At 40.7% G+C, this 9,264-nt stretch overlaps 1 non-coding gene across 1 annotated transcript; it reads right to left on the bottom strand.

Moving 5' to 3' along the window:
• Positions 1 to 2,902: 2,902 nt before the first annotated feature.
• On the bottom strand, positions 2,903 to 3,038 carry LOC120863155. The gene has a single exon (XR_005720952.1). It is a non-coding gene; the product is annotated as a small nucleolar RNA SNORA14 (small nucleolar RNA).
• Positions 3,039 to 9,264: the final 6,226 nt, after the last annotated feature.

Here is a 9,264-nt window from a genome sequence, read left to right as displayed (position 1 = left end):
GTATGCTGCAGTCCACAGGGTCGCAAAGATTTGGACATGACAGAATACTGAACTGAACTGAGTGTGTTAAGAAAGAAAGAAAAATAAGTCCACTTGTTTTTGGAGATTTATAAATCATGAAAATATGGTAATGAAAAATCAAGGAAAATATAAGAGGAAAAAAGTCAAGACAGAAAAAAAGACCGAAAAGAATGTCATAAATTGCCTTTGGAAATCAATACATCAATAATTTATTATCTCAAAGAATTTTTTGTTGTTTCTTTCAGAAACTCAGGTCCTTTGAGACCAAAATTGAATTCATCAACTTCCCCCCCAAAACCATTTTTTTTTTCTTTTCACCATTGTTTTTCATCAGAACCACCTTTCCCAGGATTGCAAATGGAAGTCAGTTTGTTATCTTTGGTCCCTTCTCCTTCACTTCAGACATTGAATTGAACATCAGGCCCAGTGCATTTTACCTAAAGACTCTCCTAGAACCCACTGCACCCCATTTTCCTTCATGCTTACCTGGCCACCTGCTTCCCATTTCTCCCAGGTTCATCTGAATGTCAATTATTTATCCCACATGCAGAGAGGCAGAATGTGCCTCCACAGCTGCTGATCAATAGCTCTTTTCTTCTCTTTCATGTCCTCATCTTCTCCAGTACTTGTTAAACCAAGAACTAGAGACTTGTTCAGGAAACATCTCAAGGACACCATGCCTGTGCTAAGCATCTCACCCCAGACCCAAGCAGGCTGGTGCGCCCCACCTCCACACTGTGGCTCCCTCTGTCTCTCAGGCTACTCTATCTGCTCACTCTTAAAGCCTGCAGATTCTGCTTATCGCCTCTCCCTCAAGAGGCAGTCCCCAGAACTCTAGTCCTCTTGACTCCCCCTCCTCTGGGTTTCTTCATCCATCCCTGTCAGTACCTTTCCTATTGGCATTTAAATTTCCATTGCTCTGTATAACTTCAGAAGCTTCATGGGTAAAAGTCAGAGGCTATGAGGTAACCATAATCCTTTCCAACTCCCGAAGTGTCTAGCAAGGCTCATTAAATGCTTATTGAGTGAATAAGTCAGAAAACCAGTAGACGTGGTGTCTTTAACACACATCAAGCTTTTCTGTTGTTGTTAATCTTTTGGCTTCACTGAGTGGCATACGGGATCTTAGTTTCCCAAACCAGCCCGCTCTACATTGGAAGCATGGAGTGTTAACCATTGGACAGCCAGGGAAGTCCCAGGTCTTTTTTTCTTTTTCTAGGCCTTTGCCATTTGCCAAAACAGAGTTCTCTTAAAATTAAGAAATTTAATTTTATTGTTAGACAAAACAAGATTCTATTAAAATTAAAGAAAAAAATTAATTTATGGTTTCTGGTTCTTTTTGGAGGAGGAAATTAAGCTTTTGTGACATTTTCAGATAATAAATGACAATAATAATTGTTGACTATTGATCACTTACTAATCAGACCAGGTTACCATAACAAAATACCACAGGCTTCATAGTTTAAACCACAGGAATTTGTTTTCCCACAGTTCTGGAGGCTGGAAGTCTAAGATTAGAATGTCAGCTTGGTAGAGTGCTGTTGAGGACGCTCTCCCTGTCTTACAGGCAACCCCCTCCACTCTGTGTCCTCTTTGTGTCCTTCCTCATGTTCTCTTTCTATAAGGCTAGAATCCTATCAGATTAGGACAACAATTTATGACTTTGTTTAACTTTCAATTACTTCCTAAAATCTCTATCTCCAAATCTAATCACATTATGGTTAAAGCTCCTGTGTATGCACTTGGAGGGCTTCCCCCGTGGCTCAGCGGTAAAGAATCCGCCTGCCAAGCAGTAGATGTGGGTTCGATCCCTGGGTGGGGAAGATCTCCTGGAGAAGGAAGTGGCCACCTGCTCTATTATTTTTGCCTGGAGAATTCCATGGACAGAGGAGCCTGGTAGGCTACAGACCATGAGGTCGCAAACAGCTGGACATGACTGAGTGACTAAGCAACAACAGTATGCACTTGAAAGGGCCGTACGCATTCAGTCCATGATAGGCTCTAAAAAGGTGGGTATGTGGATTGGGCATTACAAAAATGAGATCCAGGTAACTGGCTCCCAGTGATAGATGGCCCAAGCACCAAATTTCAACTCCCAAACTTCACTTCCAGTAATTCAGCATGCCAGTTCACACTAACACCCTCCCTCGAATCCTACCTTCACAACAGCCAAGGAATTTCAGTTTTTAAAAAATAGAGTAATAACTCTGAAAAATTTTCCAGGCTGTTCTGGATTTGAAACAGATTTCAGGATGTGAATTTACAGGTATGTTTGACATTGAGGGACATAGTTAGGTGGGTGAGGCTGAGCAGAGTCTGGGCTGCCCACAGATTCCCCTGCAACATCCCACTCCCAGTGCTGGCTGAACTCAGCTCTGGTGATATGGAGAGGCAACCCATAAGGATGTATCTAGTTCTAGGTGGCCCCAGTCATAAAATTCCAATGTGCACAAGCAGAGTAGTTTGCTGTAAGTCAGGTGAAAGCTGAACTCCTCAGCTGCTGGAATGGGGAACAGGCTTTCTGGGAAAACAAATCCACAGTGTTCAGATTCTTTATGAAAATAGTCCTGGCATTTTTGCCTTAGAGAAAGGAGTCCTAAGCCAAGAAAGATCCAGACATTCCTGCAAGTTTACCCTCCCTTGCTGTCAGCTCTCAATGATTATTGATACTTCAGAAAAGAGCTATTTTGGCAATTTTAATTTTCATTAAAAACACATCTCACAAACATTTTTGTCCTTTTAAAACTTTCTACTTCATTTTATAATTTTTTAAGCAGGATAAATATATATCTTCTTTTTAACTTTTTATTTTATATTGCAGTACAATTGGTTATGGACAGAGGTTCATGACATTGTACAGGAGACAGGGATGAAGACCATTCTCAAGAGAAAGAAATGCAAAAAGGCAAAATGGCTATCTGAGGAGGCGTTGTCTTTTTGCATTTCTTTCTCTTGGGGATGGTCTTCATTCCTGTCTCGAAAGACTAGAAATCTCTTCAAGAAAATTGGAAATACCAATGGAATATTTCATGCAAAGATGGGCTCAATAAAGGACAGAAATGGTATGGACTTAACAGAAGCAGAAGATATTAAGAAGAGGTGGCAAGAATACACAGAAGAACTGTACAAAAAAGATCTTCATGACCCAGATAATCATGATGGTGTGATCACTCACCTAGAGCCAGATATCCTGGAATGTGAAGTCAAGTGGGCCTTAGGAAACATCACTACAAACAAAGCTGGTGGAGGTGATGGAATTCCAGTTGAACTATTTCAAATCCTGAAAGATGATACTGTGAAAGTGCTGCACTCAATATGCCAGCAAATTTGGAAAACTCAGCAGTGGCCACAGAACTGGAAAATGTCAGTTTTCATTCCCATCCCTAAGAAAGGCAATGCCAAAGAATGGTCAAACTACAGCACAATTGCACTCATCTCACATGCTAGTAAAGTAATGCTCAAAATTCTCCAAGCCAGGCTTCAGCAATATGTGAACTGTGAAATTCCTGATGTTCAAGCTGGTTTTAGAAAAGGCAGAGGAACCAGAGATCAAATTGCCAACATCCGCTGGATCATGGAAAAAGCAAGAGAGTTCCAGAAAAACATCTATTTCTGCTTTATGCCAAAGCCTTTGACTGTGTGGATCACAATAAACTATGGAAAATTCTGAAAGAGATGGGAATACCAGACCACCTGACCTGTCTCTTGAGAAACATGCATGCAGGTCAGGAAGCAACAGTTAGAACTGGACATGGAACAACAGATTGGTTCCAAATAGGAAAAGGAGTACATCAAGGCTGTATATTGTCACCCTGCTTATTTAATTTATATGCAGAGTACATCATGAGAAACACTGGGCTGGAAGAAGCACAAGCTGGAATCAAGATTGCCAGGAGAAATATCAATAACCTCAGATAAGCAGATGACACCACTCTTATGGCAGAAAGTGAAGAGGAGCTAAAAAGCCTCTTGATGAAAGTAAAAGAAGAGAGTGAAAAAGTTGGCTTAAAGCTCAACATTCAGAAAACTAAGATCATGGCATCCAGTCCCATCATTTCATGGCAAATAGATGGGGAAACAGTGGAAACAGTGTCAGACTTTATGTTTTTGGGCTCCAAAATCACTGCAGATGGTGCTTGCAGCCATCAAATTAAAAAATGTTTACTCCTTGGAAGGAAAGTTATGACCAACCTAGACAACGTATTAAAAAGCAGAGACATCACTTTGTCAACAAAGGTCCATCTAGTCAAAGCTATGGTTTTTCCAGTGGTCATGTTTGGATGTGAGAGTTGGCCTATAAAGAAAGCTGAGTGCCAAAGAACTGATGCTTTTGAACTGCAGTGTTGGGGAAGACTCTTGAGAGTCCCTTGGACTGCAAGGAGATCCAACCAGTCCATCCTAAAGGAGATCAGTCCTGGGTTTTCAGGACTGATTGGAAGGACTGATGTTGAAGATGAAACTCCAATACTTTGGCCACCTGATGTGAAGAGCTGAGTCATTTAAAAGACCCTGATACTGGGAAAGATTGAGGACAAGAGGAGAAGGGGATGACAGAGGATGGGATGGTTGGATGGCATCACTGACTCAATGGACATGAGTTTGGGTGAACTCTGGGAGTTGGTGATGGATGGAGAGGCCTGGTGTGCTGCCGTTCATGGGGTCGCAAAGAGTCGGACACGACTGAGTGACTGAACTGAGCTGAACTGACACATGTGTCTGGGCTTCCCTGGTGGTGCAGTGGTAAAGAATCTGCTGGCAATTCGGGAGACCCAGTTTCGATCCTTGGATACAGAAGACCATCTGGAGGAAGGCATGGCAACCCACTCCAGTATTCTTGCCTAGAGAATTCCATGGACAGAGAGGAGTCTTGTGGGCTGCAGTCCATAGGGTCACGAAGAGTCAGACATGACTGAAGCACTGAGCATGCATGCATGCATACATTTATCTATTCTTTTTCAAATTCTTCTCCCAATTAAGTTGTTTCAAAATATTTGAGTATAGTTCCCTGTGCTATATAGAACATCCTTGTTGGTAATCTATTTTATGTTATTTTTTAAATTGGAGTACGATTGCTTTAAAATGTTCTGTTAGTTCCTGCTGTACAATGAAATTAATAAGCAATGCATGCTGTGTGCTCAGTCGTGTCCAACTCTTTGTGACCCTATGCACTATAGCCCACCAGGCTCTTTTGTCCATGGAATTTCCAGGCAAGAATACTGGAGTGGGTTGGCATTTCCTTTTCCAGGGTATCTTCCCAACCCAGAGATCAAACCCATGTCATCTCTTGCATCTCCTGCATTGGCAGATGGATTCTTTACCTCTAGCACCACAGGGGAAGCCCAGCTCCAAAGTTATTATATCCTCAATTATATGTATACATATGTCCCATCCTTTTGGGACCTTCCTCTCGCTCCCCCTACCCCACCCCACTCTTTTACGTCATCACAGAGCCCTGAGCTGAACTCCCTGTACTATACAGCAGCTTCCCACTAGCTATCTATTTTACACATGGTAGCATATGTATGTGTCATTTTTTGTTTTATTTTTAAACTTTTCCTATTGTAATTTGTTTGTTTGTTAGGCTTTGGTTTACTTATTTCTTTTTTGTTATCTTTACTCCTGGGGTGAAAAGCATTTATAGCGGAGGTGTTTTCCTGCTGTGTTTGCATTCAAGTTTTCTTCTTGCTGCTTCTAAGGCTCATTTCCTCCCTGCTTCTCTGCATGAAATCAGATAGCCTAAAAATTTTATTCTATCCACTTTTGATTTTAAAAAGTAAAAGTGGGTTATAGAGAGGCAAAAAGTCAATCTCTTTCCCTCTGTGAGAAATGGCAAGGACATTATCTGATCTAAACTGGAATTCTTCTCTTATCATGATGAGAGAGAAAATGAGAAGATGATGTTTCCCAAGCATACATTACTTAAATATTCATGGTAAAAATAATTGTATAAAAAGGATATTGAAATACTATCTGACAGTTAAGAAAGTACACCTGAAGTTGAAAATACCAAAACTTACACTCTGCTTCAATTTTTGTAATGGATTATTGGAGACTCCTCAATGAACTGATAATAATAAGCTCACAGGTATTATATGAAAATGGGTGTACTATACATTTCCATTGTTTTACTGAAGACGGGCTTCCCAGGTGGCTCAGAGGTTAAGTGGTAAAGAATCTGCCTGCCAGTGCAGGAGGTGCAGAAGACAAGGGTTCGATCCCTAGGTCGGGAAGATCTCCTGGAGCAGGAAATGGCAACCCATCCTAGTGGGCTACACTCCATGGGACTGCAGACTTGGACGTGACTTAGCGACTGAGCATGCACACATTGCTGGTTGAGCAGGACTTTGAGAGGCAGCCTCTTCATACTAAGACCTTCCCATGAATGTCACACATTCTTCTATGGGATGATTATCTCTGCCAGGAAACTCTTCTTCATCAGCTGAAAATCCTCCTGAAATAACATCAGTTAACTTGGTTTAATTTTATTTCCAGCTTTTAAGGCAATGAAGAATAGCTAGCCATGAAGGAAAACTTCTATTTTCCTTCATTCCAGGCTAACCTAGAAGTCCTCTTACACTGGAACCCCAGAAGTGGTAAAGAATCTGCCTGCCAGTGCAGGGGGTGCAGAGGACATGGGTACACTTACCCTTTGATGGTCTTTTTGTGTCTGTGCTGAGTTACTTTCTAAGCTCCTTTAAAATAGCGATTTCAGACTTGCATATAGTTCCAGCTTCTTCTATGTCTTGTCTTCTTTTCTCTCAAGCCTCCTTGAAGACAAGGACCATTTTGACATCCTTATGATGTACAAAGAAGTGGTTTAAACCTAGTAGTAACAAATATATGTGGCGTGTATGTATTTAATTTAAGGTGAGCTGTATAGCACTCATTCGACTGTAAGGTGTTCTGGGTGCTTTACCAATATTAACTCCAGTAAATTTTAGAACAATTCAATGGCATAAATATTATTTTCATTCGCATTTCACAAATGGGGAAACTGAGGTGTAGAGAGAGTAAGAAATCAACCAAGGGACTTCCCTGGTGGTCCAGTGGTTAAGGCTTTACCTTCCAATGCAGGGAATACAGATTCAATCCCTGGTTGGGGATCTGAAATCCCACGTGCCTCCTGGCCAAAAAACCAAATCGTAAAACAGAAGGAATATTGTAACAAATTCAATGGAGACTTTAAAACTGGTCCACATCAAAGAAAGAAAGAAAGAAAGAAATCAGCCAAATGTTACATAAGTAATAAATACCTGAGCCAGGATTCAAACTTCAAAATAAGGAGGTTGCAGAGCAGGGTAACATACAAGTTCTTTAAGTATATTATTTTTCTCTGCAGATGTTGTGCATCTTCAAATTTAAGTGTATAATTTCAATATTTTTATTTATAATTTCAGTATTTATGATATTCAAAATATTTATAAATTCAGTATTTAAAGTGTATAATTTAGATATTACTTAATTTTTAAAGCAACCAATTTTTATATATGCAAAAAGCTTTTAGCACTTAGCTTGGTTGTTTCAAACTCTGATATGGATAAGACTGGAATCAACTTTTAATATGACCAATACCAGACACTTAGAAAAATAGACAAAGCAGCTGTCCATTGTATTAATTAAATAATGGATAGGACCTGTTTATCATTCAGTTTAGTTCAGTTCAGTCGCTCAGTCATGTCCGACTCTTTGCAACCCCATGAATTGCAGCATGCCAGGCCTCCCTGTCCATCACCAACTCCCGGTGTTCACTCAGACTCACGTTCATCGAGTCTGTGATGTCATCCAGCCATCTCATCCTTGGTCGTCCCCTTCTCTTCCTGCCCCAATCCCTCCCAGCATCAGAGTCTTTTCCAATAAGTCAACTCTTCTCATGAGGTGGCCAAAGTATTGGAGCTTCAGCTTCAGCATCATTCCTTCCAAAGAAATCCCAGGGCTGATCTCCTTCAGAATGGACTGGTTGGATCTCCTTGCAGTCCAAGGGACTCTCAAGAGTCATCTCCAACACCACAGTTCAAAAGCATCAAATCTTCGGCACTCAGCCTTCTTCACAGTCCAACTCTCACATCCATACATGACCACAGGAGAAACCATAGCCTTGACTAGACGGACCTTAGTAGGCAAAGTAATGTCTCTGCTTTTGAATATGCTATCTAGGTTGGTCATAACTTTCCTTCCAAGGAGTAAGCGTCTTTTAATTTCATGGCTGCAGTCACCATCTGCAGTGATTTTGGAGCCCCCCAAAATAAAGTCTAACACTGTTTCCACTGTTTCCCCATCTATTTGCCATGAAGTGATGGTACCGGATGCCATGATCTTCATTTTCTGAATGTTGAGCTTTAAGCCAACTTTTTCACTCTCCTCTTTCACTTTCATCAAGAGGCTTTTTAGCTCCTCTTCACTTTTTGCCATAAGGGTGGTGTCATCTGCATATCTGAGGTTATTGATATTTCTCCTGGCAATCTTGATTCCAGCTTGTGTTTCTTCCAGTCCAGCGTTTCTCATGATGTGCTCTGCATATAAGTTAAAACAGCAGGGTGACAATATACAGCCTTGACGTACTCCTTTTCCTATTTGGAACCAGTCTGTTGTTCCATGTCCAGTTCTAACTGTTGCTTCCTGACCTGCATACAGATTTCTCAAGAGGCAGGTCAGGTGGTCTGGTATTCCCATCTCTTTCAGAATTTTCCACAGTTGATTGTGATCCACACAGTCAAAGGCTTTGGCATAGTCAATAAAGCAGAAATAGATGTTTTTCTGGAATTCTCTTGCTTTTTCCATGAGTATTTGGGGTATCAAAATGAGTTTATAAGATAGAATATTAAAAAGATATAAATGAAAAAGAAACAAACTGTGTGCTGGATCACCCTCTATGTACTCACTCTCTGAATAAATACAAGAAGGCAGGGACAGGCCATCCTCTGACAAATTGTTCATAATATTGTACCTGCTTCAATAATAGCAGTTACTCATTGTGAATTTGTTGTGACAGATTGGTTTCTGCCCTAACTGCATTTAATCAAGTGTTGCCCATTTTCCACTTACAGTCTGTACACGTAAAGATTCTTGCTTTCAATCTCTTAATTCCTCTTTTTATGCTAACTCTCACATCCAGTGACTTTCAGGAACTTGGCACTCCTTTTTCAATTTATTGCAGTTGCAATATGCATTATATTGGTGTTATGTTTTTCCCTGTTGCTTTTTAGCTGCTAAAGTCCTGTCTGACTCTTTTGCAACCCCATGGAC

The sequence above is a fragment of the Oryx dammah genome, unplaced genomic scaffold (genome assembly GCF_014754425.2).
Source record: "Oryx dammah isolate SB20612 unplaced genomic scaffold, SCBI_Odam_1.1 HiC_scaffold_4, whole genome shotgun sequence".
Taxonomy (NCBI): domain Eukaryota; kingdom Metazoa; phylum Chordata; class Mammalia; order Artiodactyla; family Bovidae; genus Oryx; species Oryx dammah.
Note: the sequence above shows the minus strand (reverse complement) of the source record. Positions and strands in the feature narration are given on the sequence as shown.